Raw genomic sequence first — 16,076 nt, forward strand, 5'->3', positions numbered from 1 at the left:
TTTTACAACTTCATAGTGAATGAACGTGTGCTACATCGGTACTTGTACTATAGCGTGTTTTTCTCCTGTATGATTTTAGATTTCCTAAAAATGAAAGTCGGAAAGCTCTGTGGGAGAATGCCACGAGGAGGAAGAACTGGCGTGCGTCTAAATGGAGCACTATATGTTCTCAGCATTCCCGAGAAGAGGACATAGACCGAACTTCCCTTTCAACAGTAAGGCTCCGAGAAAATGCTGTACCATCAGTTTTCCCTACACACCCAAAACATTTGCAAAAGGTATGTTAATTCAAAGAATTAAATTCTTAGTTTCCAAGTTCACGTTTCAGTATAATACGTACGTATCGTCGATAATCGAAGTGTTGAGTAACTCACTTTGTCTTCATCATGTACCAGATTAAAAGCTAACACTACATTAACTGGCGTAAAGTATAGGCCTAAACAGGACACTGTAGATTTGCCATTCTATGTACCGTACTTCAGTAAATATTGGTGGTAATGAACAGTGTTTCCCCAGTAGTGTAACTTAACTGAAATGACCCAGTACGTATTACAAACAAGATGATTTTTGGGGCTTTGGAGGGAGGGTATAGCTAACTTAGTTTTCAGTTTCTATTATTTAGCTCTAACTCCGAAAGTAATGGCATACACATGTGAAGTAAATTATATCAGTTATGTGAATAAGAGTAGTTTGTGAACATCTCACTTTGTCTGGTCTACTGTGTTGTACAACATTTTTATTGCACTGTCTTTGCTAGTTAATGGCAGTTATGTTTTAGGAGTAATTGATACAGCTCTAGTTTTACTTATATATGTTTATTTTGGAGGATTCCTTCAGGTCATTTGAATACATTAATTTCACTTTCCACCTATTAGGTCCTTACACATAGCTTTTGCCTAGGAATGATTCCATGCTGTATATAGAATTTAACAGGGGAGGTGCTGGAACACTCAAGTGTTTCTGCAGCTACACAGTATGTTATAAAGAGATAATCTGGTTCTCCACATTGTCATGTAGAAACAAATTTATGAAACTCCTTTTTGATGAGCATCAGCCTCTGCACACAAGAGAATATTTGAGAAGAAAATTCAGGTTCGCTGTTTAGATTATAAGACTACTGAAGCTAACAAGTTTGTCTGGTATAATTATTTAGTGAAGTCACAGAAATTAACACTTGGGCTGTGTTAAATATAACTATGTATTTGGGTTAAGCACAGCAAATGAACATTTCTTTTGTTTGATGCACTATTCATTGACATTCTCCATTGAAAGATATCATTGATTAAAAAGCTTTGGCAGTACCTTCTTGTTAACATTATCCACTACTGTGGAACATTGAATATGCACCAACCACTAATGCAAAATTAGATATAACACACAATTTTATATCATTAACTGTTGGGCCAGTTGTGTTGAGAACTTGTTAACTGACAGCACCCATAGCGATACAGTGTGATAGTTAAACTAGACACCGCAGCAGAAATATTTTACATGTTCAAAGTTTATATTTTTAGTTGTCTGCTGAACACAACAACCGTTTTTGTTAGAGTAATGAGTATTTTATGAACAAGATAAATAGTTGCTGGAAAAATAGAATTTATATTTCTGGAAAGGACTAAGAATAGGAGTAATTAGTGGGCTGTAACATGCTGTTCATGACAAAGACTGTAACACCTTCAACCATCTGTTAAAAACAGTTCTTAATGTTTTCCATTCGTTTATTTCATTTAGGGAGACAAGAAGAGAAAGCCACCATTGCAGAAGGAGAGCTCTTCCTTTCCATCTTCAGTTTTGGCTGCCGTCAGCAGAGTGCAGGATGAAGTTCCTGCTCTTGTTCCTGAGTACACTGCAGGACCACCAGAACGTAGTCAGACATCCTCTGAAAGTGAGGAACTGAAGACGAAATGTGAACACCTCATAAGAAAAACTGATCAGTACAAAAAACAAATTAAAACTCTTCAGCAGTCTAAGCGACGACTTAAGGAGAAAGTGGATTCTTTGAGTGCTATCATTAAGGTACTGAAGGACAAGCATCTTGTGGATGAAAGTTCACTAAATATACTAGAAAGCATACCTGGAATGCAGAGAGACTTGCTGCAGCGACAAACTGCGAAAGCTGGGGCACAGGCTGTACCTAGGTCATACAGCCCAGAACTGCGCTCCTTTGCCTTAACACTGCATTTTTATTCCCACAGGGCATATAATTATGTTAGGTACTGTTTTAATACATGTTTGCCACACCTCAGAACATTAACAAAGTGGTACCAGTGTGTGGGTGGAGCACCTGGCTTCACATCAGAGGCGTTTAAGGTAATTATGGCAGAAGCTTGTCACCGTGAAACAAAGTTTCCAACTATATGTAGCTTGGTAGTTGATGAAATTGCCATCAAGCAACATGTAGAATTTGATGGTACATGCTATTACGGTTATGTTGACATGGGGTCATCTGTAGACACAGATAATTTGCCCATTGCCAAAGAAGCATTTGTGCTCATGCTTGTGGCTATTAATGCTTCTTGGAAGCTCCCAGTTGGGTATTTCCTGACTGCTGGTATAACTGGTGAGCAAAAAGCCGAGATAGTTAAACAGTGCATTGATCTTGCCAATTCAAGTGGTGTGAAAGTTGTTTCGCTCACATGTGATGGTTCAGCTAGCAATTTGTCAATGGCTACATGTTTAGGCTGCAATCTCAATTTTGAAACTTTGAAAAGTACTTTTTCAGTAGAAGGGAATGATCATGAAATGTCATTTTTCCTAGACCCTCCACATATGTTGAAACTTGTGCGCAACGCTTTAGGAGATAAAAAATTTCTTTGGGATGAGAAAGGTGGTGTCATTTCTTGGCACTTTTTGGAACTGTTACATAAATTATAGGTCAAGGAAGAGCTCCACATAGGCAACAAGATCACTGCCAGTCACCTAAATTTTTTTTTAAATAAAATGAAGGTGAAACTGGCTACTCAGCTGCTTAGCAATTCTGTGGCAGATGCCATACAGTACTGTTGTGATATGGAACTCCCAGGTTTTGAACAGGCATCTGCAACAGTAAAATTTATACGCATTTTCAACTGTCTTTGATGCCTGCAATTCCAGAACACTTTTACAAAGTGGTTTCAAGCAGGCATTAAATACAGCAAATTTTAGTGCTGTAGAGGGATTTCTTTTAAAGGCACAGAGGTACATCAAGGAACTCACTGTTGGTCCAAATCCTCAAGCAATGAGAGTTGTTGACTCAAATAGAAAGACAGGGTTTATTGGATTCCTGGTGTGTATATCCAGTGTTTTACACATGTATAGCAAAGTAGTGGGGACGCAAACTCATGCTCCTCTATTGAAGTTTCTGCCTCTTTACAAATGTTCTCAGGACCACTTGGAAATGTTTTTTAGTGCCATCCGAAGTCGTTGTGGTTGGAATAACAACCCCACTGCTCGCCAGTTTGTTGCAGCATACAAGATGCTACTAATTCATAGTGAGATCTGTGGATCAGAAAGAGGGAATTGTATAACTTTGGAAGATATTCCCATTCTTACTTTCAGCAGTTCCAATGTTGAAGATCACATAAATAACACTTCGGAACGGTGGCAGTTACTAAGCACGGAAAATAGTGCAGCGACAACTGACAACGACCACGATTACTTTGCTACTGGAATTTATCTCTCTGAAGTGGCAGTCCATGTTGTAGTATATATAGCTGGATTTGTGGTGCGTCACTTAGAGAAAACCTTAAAATGTGAACCATGTTTATCCGTGTTGAGAGGGGATGGTAGCCATTTTGCTTATTCTCTCATTCATAGAAAGAGTAGGGGGTGGTTGGTTTTACCATCGAATGATGTTGTTGACATCTGTGTGTGTGTGTGTGTGTGTGTGTGTGTGTGTGTGTGTGTGTGTGTACAGAAAAAATGTTCAGGTGCTATACTCCAAGTAATTCTAAAGTTCCTTTGAAAAATCAGTTTTCCAAATGTGTGTCTGAGGTGCTTAGCGAATTCATATTCAAGCCAGTGTTTAAGGAGTTAGCAGACCACATGAAAAATCAGCATCCCTTGGACAATCATGATACTGCTGATTAAAGCAATTGCCACACGATACCTCCTGACACGGCAGAAACATGCAGCCAAGAGAATAAGTGATGCATTGCATGAAAATAAAACCAGGACAACCTGTACAAAACTGGTACTCTTTAAAGGTCAGTAACTGATATTTGTACACAGATGTCTAGTGTGTGAGGCATCTTGTATAAAGCACTCATTATATTGAGGCAAACTGGGAATGTAACCTTATTGTAATTAATAAATGATGCACATTCTTCCTTTTCCGTTATGTCTATGTTGTTATAACCAGCTACAAAATGTTTGTGATGTCTGTATCTTAAAACTATTAGTACTAGCATATTCAGTGTATCTATGAAAATTTGTTCCTGGTGTGTGATGGAGTCAGACAATTATAATTTTATGTGTGTGTGTAATACCTTTCAAATATATCTTCCTCAAACCAACATTTGTAACTACATTATATGTAGTGTGTTTCCAAGTGATTGATACTCCACCATACCAGTATGCAGTACTGGTTCTGCAATAGCTTGTGATGTGTGTGCTTCCAAATGGGACATACATTTCTTTTTGAAATATTTAGCCATTGTTTGGCAGAGTATGCTGTAGTATGTTGTAGCCAGTGTTGTTAATTAAGTTTCCACGAGTGACAACATATTAATGAGAAATAGAATTGCCTCATTTTTGGCACACTGAAATACATTCCCATCATTGTGTGGTATGTTATGGTTTTTGCTTGTGTGTCATTACAAATTATATTTTTTTGTGATGTAGTCCAACAGTGGTTTACTCTCAAAAAATGAGAGATAGTAGTGTTCGCAGGTGGGCGTTATTGGTTTTTCACTACTTCATTGGGCACTAAATTTTCTAGCAGTCTCTCCCCTAATCCATTGAAATGTAACCCATGTGTTGTACAGAAACTACAGCCCACAACGTTTATATCTTTAGTAAGACATTTTATAAATGATTGCATATTTTCTTATGTTTGTTTGCTTGACTACTTTCCTGGTTTATGCAAAACCACTGTGATAAATCATATGTATGTGGAATGGTAAATAGTATTACATTTGTATCAGTCAGGAGACTGAGACTTTCTCTCATTCTCAACAAGCAATGATGTGGTCATTCTCAACAAGCAATGATGTGGACTTTGTTACAATTTCATATTTTTTTTTTTTTTTTTTTTTTTTTACATAGAACTGTTATTTTTAAATTCCACAATCTTGTGAAAAAGGCAGTTAACTGAAAAGTCACATTGTAATAATTTTTCTGTATACCTGTAACAAGCAGTTCAACAAAGTGGATAACAACAGATCAAGAAAAGCTTTTTTGCTGGAATAAAATTCTGAATATAGTACCTAATATTTATGCTTTATTTCATTCCCAGTTCCCATACTTTTTATGAATGAATAAGGAATATATAGCATATATTTTTATTAGGACAAGGATTTAAAAAGCAAATCCTAGTTTCAATGTTGGTAAAACTTTGTCATTGGCAAGCAATGAAGCTTCTGCTTATTGATTGAGACATTCCACACTTCTCAAACTATGATGTAAAGTTTTGCTCCATGATCTGTCTCAAGCCCTTCATCATTTCATTTTGTACCACTGTAAATACCTGTCAGCTTGACAAGGGAGGCTTGCATTTAAAAGAATGAAAGTTATAAAATAGGGAATGACATAAACAAAGCTCAATGAAGAATGGTTTATGCCTAAGCTACCTAAAGACACTGTGACATTGTTGCCCTGTTAAGAAATCTCTTCCATACCAAAATAAGAAATTGGAACCTAAGGTAAGTAAGCAATAAGTAGAACTCCTTACTAATATTAAAATGTGTACCATAGCAGATGAAAATTGGAACACTGTTATACTGCCTTGGCTAACAGACATGTCATTTAAGTGCTGCTGCTGCTGCAGTTGATTTGTTAGTTACTAAAAAAAGTGCCCTTGCCTCATATTAGAGCTGCTGCATGTCACTTAAGAGAAGAAATGTGTGTATATATTGAAGTGTGTATGAACTGTATGGCAAAGAGTTTTGTTTTCTTCCTCAGGGTCAATGTTATCCAAACTGAAAGTACCTGTTTTGTGTACAACAAACACATAATTTATATTTCTTGGGATTCTCCGCAGTTATATTCCACTTGACAACAGAATGAAGTTGTGCACAATGTGACAGGTTGTTGGCTAAACATTAACTCACATTGAGTTATTTTATCAGACTTATTTATCTGCTGCTTCATTGTTTAAATAATTAACAACAAAGACAGAGTATTTGGTTACCTCTTCAGATATAGGCGGTGGTCAGAACCGCAATCAGTCTGTTACACATTAGTAAATAGCTGCTACAATACATCATTCTGAATTCAAACAACTGAAAAGTTTTGGTTTGTATGTCACGAAAATCGGAAAAGACGTCGTCACTTTTCGTAAATCTGGCATTGCTTCGTCCAATCAGATGATCGTAAGAATAAGTAAAGTAAGAACCCTAGCTTGTGATACACGTTGATTACTGAATTAACAAAATTGTATCGTTTACATTGAAGACTAGCTATTCGTAATATTACATTAAAAACTATTTTTCATCAGAAGAAACGCGGAATTTCGCCTTTACGAGATTTTATTAAACAAAAACTTTGAAACAACCAATCTGATGACGTTACATGCGTATATGGTGCAATTAGCGACATTAATACACGCAGTGCTATAGCACACTGGCAATGTTTTGGTCACAGTGTCATGGCAGCGAGCCACGCCCCCATGGCTTCAAAACGTACTACGGCTGGGATACGTAGCGCCATCTCCCCCCCCCTTTTTTTTTTTTTTTCTTTATTGAATTTCAATTTCCCCCCCCCCCCCGAAGGGGGCGGGCTGGCAGCAGCTTAGTATGCCGCTCTTCAGCCGACAGATTTTGTGACAAAGATCAAGAGAACAAATAATAAAAAACAGGCGATAAAATCGGAGACTTAGAGAGTAACAAGGCGAAAAGAAATCGTGGAACTTAAAACAACAACACAGGGATGATGACGCTAATAAAAATACATACGAAGCAGACAGGGAAAACAATAGACAATTAAAAAAAAAAAACACGGCGATAGTCTGGATTCTGTTCGCAAAGGACATAAAATTCACACATAGCGACAGCATGGTTTCTGTTCGCAACACGAGAAAGACAAACAACACTGAATAGTCACTGGAAAACTGCACTAAAAAGTTGGCAAATGTGACACCACAGTCGAGAGCAGGTGGGGGGAAACTGGACAGAAGATGGGAAAACAAAAAAGGGGGGAAAGGAGAGTAAAAGCGAAGGGGGGAACCGGGAAAGGAGCTGAAGGAGGATGATGACCCATAAGAGGGGTGGGGGGTCCCCTTATTCTTACCTCCACGGATTTAACAGCAAAGACGAGTGTTCGTAAACAAAGGAATGCAGGAGAGAAAACCGATGTCAGAGATTTATCGCGGCCAGTATTATTTCGACCGTAAAGTTAAGGATATAACTTGTTTGAGTCCTAGTACTTCTGTAAAAAATAAAGGAGAAAAGGGATAGAAATAGCGGTAACATCGAATACATCACTTAACATATATATCAATTGTATCTCGAACCTCAGTCGAGCTGTATAGGTTAACTGCAGTATGGGATAAAAATGTAACACACACTGACTTCTTCCTTTTCGTTAGCATTAGTATTCTATTGTTCAGTTGAACTACATAGGTCAACTGAAGTACGGGATACAAATTTTACAGGTGTTGTTTCTTTCGCCTGCGCTACCTCTAATAGTCTGATCTTATGTAGATAATATTACTACTGAAGGCGGAAAGATCTACATACATGATATTTGTATCCCATGCTGCAGTTGACCTATATAGATCAACTAAAGAATAGGATTCTATTGCTAAAAAAAACGAGATAATCGATGTACATTACATTGGCATTTGGTCAACTGATGTATGGGATACACATTTTTTTTTTTTTTTTTGCCTTCGATGCTAATAGTATCGACTGAAAGTTATCATAGTCTTGCTAGCTACGTCAAGAAAACCAACAGCAGTGAAAATTATTTCCCAGTCTTTAATTGAGCTATTGAGGTGAACTGAAGAATAGAATACTAGTGCTACCAATGGGAAATAACTATATTTATAATGTGTGTCTGTTGTACTTCAACTGACCTGTATACATCAACTGAAGAATAGAATACTAGTGGTTCTGAAGGCGAAAAATAGGGCCATACAGAACAATTGTATCCTGCCCTTCAGTTGACCTATATAGATAAATCACATCAATGTTATGTATATCGGTTTTTTCGTCTAGCTGTCACCAGTATCACGTACTTCAGTTGACCTGTATACATCAACTGAAGTACGGGATACAAATTTTACGTGTGTCGGTCTTTTCGCTTTTAGTAGTGCTAGTATAGACTCGAAAAATCGTAGTGATACTAGTGCTGCGAAAGGGAAAAAGAGCAACAGTTGCAAAATTTGTGTTACATATTGCAGCTGGCGAACCGATACGTAAAGCAAAACAATGTAATAGAACATTGGAATACATCAAAATAAACGAATTCAGTACAACAAAAAAATAAAAAAAATAACTGTACTACATGCAAACTCCTCCGCAAAAAAACCGAAGCTCCCCTAGAAAGACATCAACAAAAATCACATACCCACATACGCAAGACACACAACATTACAAAAAAACACACATACACAAACATACACATTTATATCAACGAAAACAAGTTAAAAAAATCCACAGAAGAAAATTACGTAACACAAGAAAATGAAGAATGACAGTTGAACATCAAGAATTCCAAATCAATATTTTAACCGTATCGACCAACCCCACCCTCCTCAATAATTGTCAGTTACCCTCACCCCCCTCCCAATCTGTAATTAACTAACAAATTTTGGATGATACATTTGCCCAAACGTTTAAGGAAACATGCAAATGGGTAATATGTATCGGATACACTACACCTCCATAAATATACATCTAAGTGACTCTGTAGTGTCGAAATCCGTCGTTTCCCCTACCTACAACAGATTTTATGGCTGACCAATGATCTTCTATACTACTGGCACAAGCACCAGTTGATGAAGATCTGAATTCGACATTATGATTAACAACAAGATGCTGAAAACCCCTATTCCCCAAATCCCCATATGAAGAAAAACCATCGAAAATAATTAAGGAACCCTCAGTAATATGATCTTCAATTAATTTCACCAAAACTTCCTTTGTTCTATTTGGAACTACTTTAAAAACTACATCATCATATTCTGGACTTGGAATTACAGTCCACGAAACCCATAATCCTACTGCAGGTTCCCCCTGTTGTACTTCCTTTTGTTAAAATGCTACTCATCGATTTCGACTATAACAAGCGCACCCTCCCCCCCCCCCCCCCCATGGCCACTGTACTTTATATATTCCCCACAAACGTCCCTAAGAAAAGAGTACCAGTCTACTATGGTACGCTCAGTCACACGACATTCATGCACACAGCCAAACATTATACCTCAAACACCAGCAGTATGTAATTTTTATAATATCCCTCAAGGCGGGCTTAGATTTCTCAAACCATGCTCCTCATCTAATTGACCGCCATAACCGATCCTTGCTACCCCTCCATACAAATAAGCTGTGAGTACGATGAGCAGACACACTTGTCAGGAGCATATGTTCGCCGCACTCATGACATCGAATGTAATCGGCAACAAGATAAGACATTTGTAAAAATCGAATGGTCGCCATCATGTCTATGACCATAGCCTCCTTTAAGCTATCCAGATTCATTGCAACAGATAAACTCATACCTACAAACGAAAATGAAAAACTAAAAATTCTCCTAAAATAAAAAACTATTTGTCCAAATTACTCATGCTTACTAGGAATGAAACTAAGTACCAAATGAATTGCAAACAACCAATTATTTAAATCAATGCACACAACAAAATTTAAAATACATTCATATTTCCAATGTGCAATGATGGCACTCATCCACAGCAGACAACCCATTTATTATCTATGGCTTGAAAGTAAACACATAATATCTATGGGTAACCTATGATACCATTGTTCAAGCGTAGTGACAGACAACTGGTTATGAACCATTTACTAAAGTCCATGAAAATTTAATTAGCCTACCTTTCTAAGGCTAAACTTCATTTACTATTTATTACAATGTTTATATCATCTTAAAACAAAACAAAGTTGGCATCTGGTAATGTTACTGATGAAAGGTCATTTATATATACAAGAAAAAGTGATGGCCCTAAAATGGAATATTTTTATTCATCCCCAGTTGGATGATGCCTGATAGCTTAATGCATTTCTCTTTCATATTGATACCCTTTGCTGTCTGTCAGAGATATAGGACTTGAACAATTTTGTAGCATTTTCTGTTACACCATAATATTGTAATTTACTTGAAAGGATATTGTGACTCACAGAGTCAAACGCCTTTGACAGATCACAAAATATATCAGTAGCCTATAATTTATTTTTTGATGAAATACATTCTCACTGTATATGTAGATAGCCTTCTCAGAATCGGAACCCTTATAAATCAGAATTGTGGCTTGAATAATGTTTTTTTTGATCAGATTTTTAAGAAGACGACTGCATACTATATTTTCTAAAAATGTTGAGAATATAGACAAAAATGAAATTGAACAGAAGTTGGGTGGTATGTCTTTATCTCCTTTCTTATACAAAGGCTTAACTTCAGCCAATTTCAACCATTCAGGAAATTTTCCACTGATAAAAGACTGGTTACACAAATAATTACTAAACTCAGAGGCACACTGTTTAATCAACTTTGTTGGTATGTTATCATAGCTACTAGAATTTTCTGATTTTAAGGATTTTATGGTGGACATTACTTCTATTGATGTTGTGAGTTCATACTCATATTACTGTAGTTATTTGTAGTGAATGGTCTGAGATATTCCTTGGCATCATCAAAAAAACTTGACAATCCCATCTTTTCAGTAACAGTTACGAAGCACTTATTGAAAAGATCAGCAACTCTGCACACATCTGTTAGCCATGTATCATTTATGCTTTATGCTAACAAATTAACATATTGTTAATAAATGTGTTATATTTCTCATTCGTGCTATTAGTAGTGAACACCACTGCAGTTCATGTCTTTGAGGAGTTTCCTAAAACAACCAATTTTTGGCTCACTGACTACCCTCTTGAACTCAGATTTGGTAGATTTTATCTCCTAATCAGTACTAACATTTAGCAAAAGGAACTGCATGCTTATTAATGGTTTTGTAATATAATTTTGTTCCATGGACATTTGTATAAAGATATCAATGGCCATCTTTGAGCCCTTAGCTATTCTAATTTGAAAGTTAACGGTACAAATTAAGGTGAATGACGATGCTACTGACTGCAATAAGTTCGTAGCAGAAGACATTTCAAGAAAATTTACATTAAAATCACAAGCAACTACTAATTCTTTCTTTTTTGTTATTAAATAGGCCAAGAGAGCCTCAAAATGATTTATGAACAGATTAAAATTATCTAATGGTACTCGGTATACACTTACTATAATGGATGATTTATTATGAAATTCCTCTTCTGTTGCGCATGCTTCCATATGCTGCTCTAGGGAAAATTTCTGAATGTCTATGTCATTAAATTTATGGCTATTCTGAAGAATGTGGCAACTCCTCCATCCTCAATGTTCTAGAGAGTTCATTGGTGAATTTATCGAAATGTATACGATGTATACATGTTAGTGGAAAATAAAAAGCAGGGACTACAGCGATATGGATAAGATGACAATTGTTTATAATTCTTTAACAGAAAAATTGTGAAACGTTGACCCAACAGCAAACAGGGAAACAGCACAAAGCAAAAAAAAAAAATCTGTGCTGGCTGTTTACCACAAAAAGCTAGCAAAGCAATGAATTTTGCGATCTAGTGCCAAGGAGACTACTAGTGTACTCTCGTCCAGTAGTGTCTTATGCCATAATTTAATGTGAGTTGTGACAGAGTAGCAAAAAGTAGATCCTATTTGTTCTAAAGAAGAGTACAGTCAGATTATTGTGTTAAGCTGATGTTGGAAGATCTTGGAGCCATGCCTTCAGGAACATAGTTATTATTAAACTTGTTTTACTTCATAATATAATATGTGGTTCATAACAAGAATGATTTATAGCTGAACTACAGAATTTACTACCAGAATAAGAGAAGCAAAACTTTCCAGTTACACAGAATAGAATTTTATATTCTGGCGCAAAATTTGCTGGTAGACTTCAGACAGGGAATTGGAAATCTCGACAAACTGAACTGCAACTCATTGACCATGTATATAACTTATTAGAATATACTGTTTCTATAACATGTCTAAAACTGAAAAAGATATTATCTGTAACTTGACGCAGTTGAGATGCAGTACTTCACTTGCCTTCATGAAACCGTCCTTCAGGACAACGATAATAGCATCACATGTGTTGGGTTTTGTTTCACTCAATGCTTGTTTTGAAACTGGAGTAGCACATTCTAGGACCTCGCAGCTTCTGTTTCCAGAAATCTTAATTTCACCATCAGCTGCTTATGCAGCGAAATCGCTGTCCTCAAACAAGTTTTATATACCGGGAATTATGATTGTCAAAATATAACGCACTTTTCTAAATCCTTCCTCAAAAAATTTCCCAATCATCAAGTTCACCATGTAACTCATAATGCAAATTTATGTGCGAAAACATCTTCGTTTAAGCAGGCACTGTGTGGACCATTTTGATCTGGCTTTCTATTTCTCACAACACAAGTTGTGAACACAAACCATTCTAAAATTTCCTCCATTACTGAATAAATGAAATAAACTCTAAAGTTACTGTCTGACAGTGCATTCACTTGCCACGGAAATTTCTTTTCTATGCCGACCGACGGCGGGTGAGAAGTAGATTGTTGTGTGAACACACCACAAGAAGGGCTAAGCACAAGTGGGAAGTAACCACCAAAGCACATCTGCGGAGAGAGCAAAGGTGTCAAGTAGCGCTGAAGGTGGCCAAACAACGAAAAATATGAAATATGCGTTCGAGTAAACCCAATGGGTTCTGATGGTTGAAGCTGTCACATAGTCATGCATGCGCATGAGAGACAGTTTGAACATGGCTGCATTTGGTTATGATAGCTTCACTTGAACGAAACTTTAGGGTTACAGCGATCTATGGCAGGCATAAGCATTTGCGCAATTAACTGCACAAACAGATCATTGCCTGTGGACAGGCCTTAAAACTCCAAAGCCTTGAGAGATAGCTGTTTGGCCTTTAGGCGAAAAGAGATAATAAATGAAAACTTGTGACGTCATTGGACTGACCAGATTTCTGCAAGTACAGACAGCGTAACAGCTATTCTAATTTGTAATCAGTGCCTTTTGTATATGGTATATGATTCCAAAAAATAACATGATAACTTCGAGAAGCTGATTTGTGTTAGTAATATGCTGTCATTAAATGTTTTAAATGATGACTAACGGACAACCTCAGCTGCCGACAGGTGCTGTTGTTATACCTCGATGTGGACAGCTGAAAATGTGTGCCCCGGCCGGAACTTGAACCCGGGATCTCCTGCTTACATGGCAGACACTCTAGCCATCTGAGCCACCGAGGACACAGATGAATAGCGCGACAGGAGGGACTTATCCCTTGCACGCCTCCCGTGAGACTCACATTCCCAACTGTCCACAATTCTACATATGTATTGTACCTTATAGACATTTGCACACCCACTCATTACTCGCGCACGCGTTGGCGATTCCTGTAAGAGTTTGGGCAACCTGTGCGAATTCGCACAGACGAAGGTCAATTTCTAATTTTGTCGCAATGACTACAATCCTTCACGATAAACTTTTCGATAACTCATACTTCTGTACATGCAACAGCCACAAAGTTGTTTGATATACCTACCGATACTATTTCCCAAGCTTGCAGTTATTTAAATCTACCGTCATGTTTAAAGGAAAATCACGCTCATTAATATATAAATGGCATTAAACTAGCATAACAGTTTCTAAGAACTGCAACACCTTACGTTTTAATATGTTCCTTAACGCTGTGATATAATAATAAAAATTATTATTTACATACTTTTATATATTATTCATCAGAATGTTGAATGTAATTTATCACAAAAAATACACACTTATTAAATTATTTTCACAAACATTTCTAAGATGCTGAACTGGAATTTTGGTCTAGTATTTGTACAAGAAGGGCAACGGCCTTGCCACAGTGGATACACTGGTTCCCATGAGATCACCGAAGGTAAGCTCTGTCGGGCGTGGTCGGCACTTGGATGGGTGACCATCCAGGCCACCATGCGCTGTTGCCATTTTTCGGGGTGCACTCAGCCTCATGATGCCAATTGAGGAGCTACTCGACTGAATAGTAGCGGCTTCGGTCAAGAATACCATTGTATGACCGGGAGAGCGGTGTGCTGACCCCATGCCCCTCCTACCCGCATCCTCCACTGTGGATGACACGGTGGTCGGATGGTACCGGTAGGCTACTTGTGGCCTGATGACGGAGTGCTTTATTTGTACAAGAAGCGTGACTGATTCAGTATGTTTTGCACTTAAATTTGTCTTTGTTATGTAGATCATTCATAAGTGCTCATCTCGATACATATTACTCATAACATAAAAGGTATCATGCTACAGATAGCAAACAGAACCCCCTTGTGCTCTGTAACAGTTCAAGCACATGAGACAACAAAAGTATCGAATTTTTCCTTCCCAGGAGTCACTGTACAAAGCCACATCAGATTTATGAACGTCCATCAAGCACACTGAAGTTTCATCTGCAGAATGCTATGGAACTAAAACTTACAATAGGAACAGTAATAGATCAAAAAAAATTTACTACGTTTTATATGTGCAGCATATTTACAAGAGTTCAGGCTATGAATGATAATCGATTGCTTAACTTACTAAAACAAAAGGCAAAGTGAGTATTGGATGATTTTCTGTCTGAAAAACTTCAGAATATCAGAACAGCTTCAGTAGAGACACAGATATTAAGTCATCCCACAACACTGACCAACAGGCATTAGTATTCCTAATGCAAAACAGATTATTATATAGTAAACTGATGAGAAGAGGTATATTTTTTTAGGAAATCCAGAAAGGTATTACATGTATCAAGATATCGCAAACACAAGCATTGATGCACTCTGTCAGTTATCCTGAGGACTAATGCACAAACGTAAAACTGCAGGATCTGAAGTAAATGTTATGTAAGTCAGCCATCATAACAATAAAGTTTGAGGGTTGAACAGAACAATTAAGGAGGATCTAAGAAAAGACATTTTATCTCCGTGATTATGTCATAAGGAAATGGGTTAATGTCACAGAGAAAAAAATTTAAATAGTTATTAAAAGATACAGTCATACTCAGAAGAGCTAACAAAAATGGAGAAAATTGGCAAGTTTACAGTTTAATTTTTTCCCTTAGTGATCTTACATACTATTTACATAAAGGATATAGTGGTAGCCATTTTGGAATCTGAAGTTATACTTCTTCAAATATGGATCAGTTAAAGAGGTAATATATTTTTGTGAGTCATGCCACCCCATTACAAAATGTTTCCAGTAATACCCAAAGTAATAAATGATCTGGGAGTTGCATGAAATGCTTGGACCAGGCCCAAAGAATAGAAGAGGAGTCTCCCGTATTCTGTGGTCACAGAATATTGGTCTTTCTTTATGACATTGCACTAACCTAGATAATTTATTGAAAACTTTTTTTGTCTAGGTATTAAAATGTAACTTATTGTCATGATGGATGCCTAACAATTTCACTGACTTTTCCTTGAGATTTTACAGGTCAGTATCAAGATTTCGGATGAGAAAGTCTGTATTTTGTTTTCTAATCATTTAGCCCTACTCTGTTATGCTTGAACCACTGAGTTGCCTCTTTCATCAATAGGTCATCCATTTGTATCTTGACTTTTTCATCTGTACGAAATGCTGTGCAAGTGGTGACGTATGCTTACATCACAGGTTTACATGGC

At 37.1% G+C, this 16,076-nt stretch overlaps 1 pseudogene; it reads left to right on the forward strand.

Annotated features, from left to right (window-relative positions):
- Window positions 1-14,278: 14,278 nt before the first annotated feature.
- Window positions 14,279-14,396, forward strand: LOC124803684 (annotated as a pseudogene).
- The last annotated feature ends 1,680 nt before the right edge of the window (window positions 14,397-16,076 follow it).

Source organism: Schistocerca piceifrons, chromosome 6 (assembly GCF_021461385.2).
Source record: "Schistocerca piceifrons isolate TAMUIC-IGC-003096 chromosome 6, iqSchPice1.1, whole genome shotgun sequence".
Taxonomy (NCBI): domain Eukaryota; kingdom Metazoa; phylum Arthropoda; class Insecta; order Orthoptera; family Acrididae; genus Schistocerca; species Schistocerca piceifrons.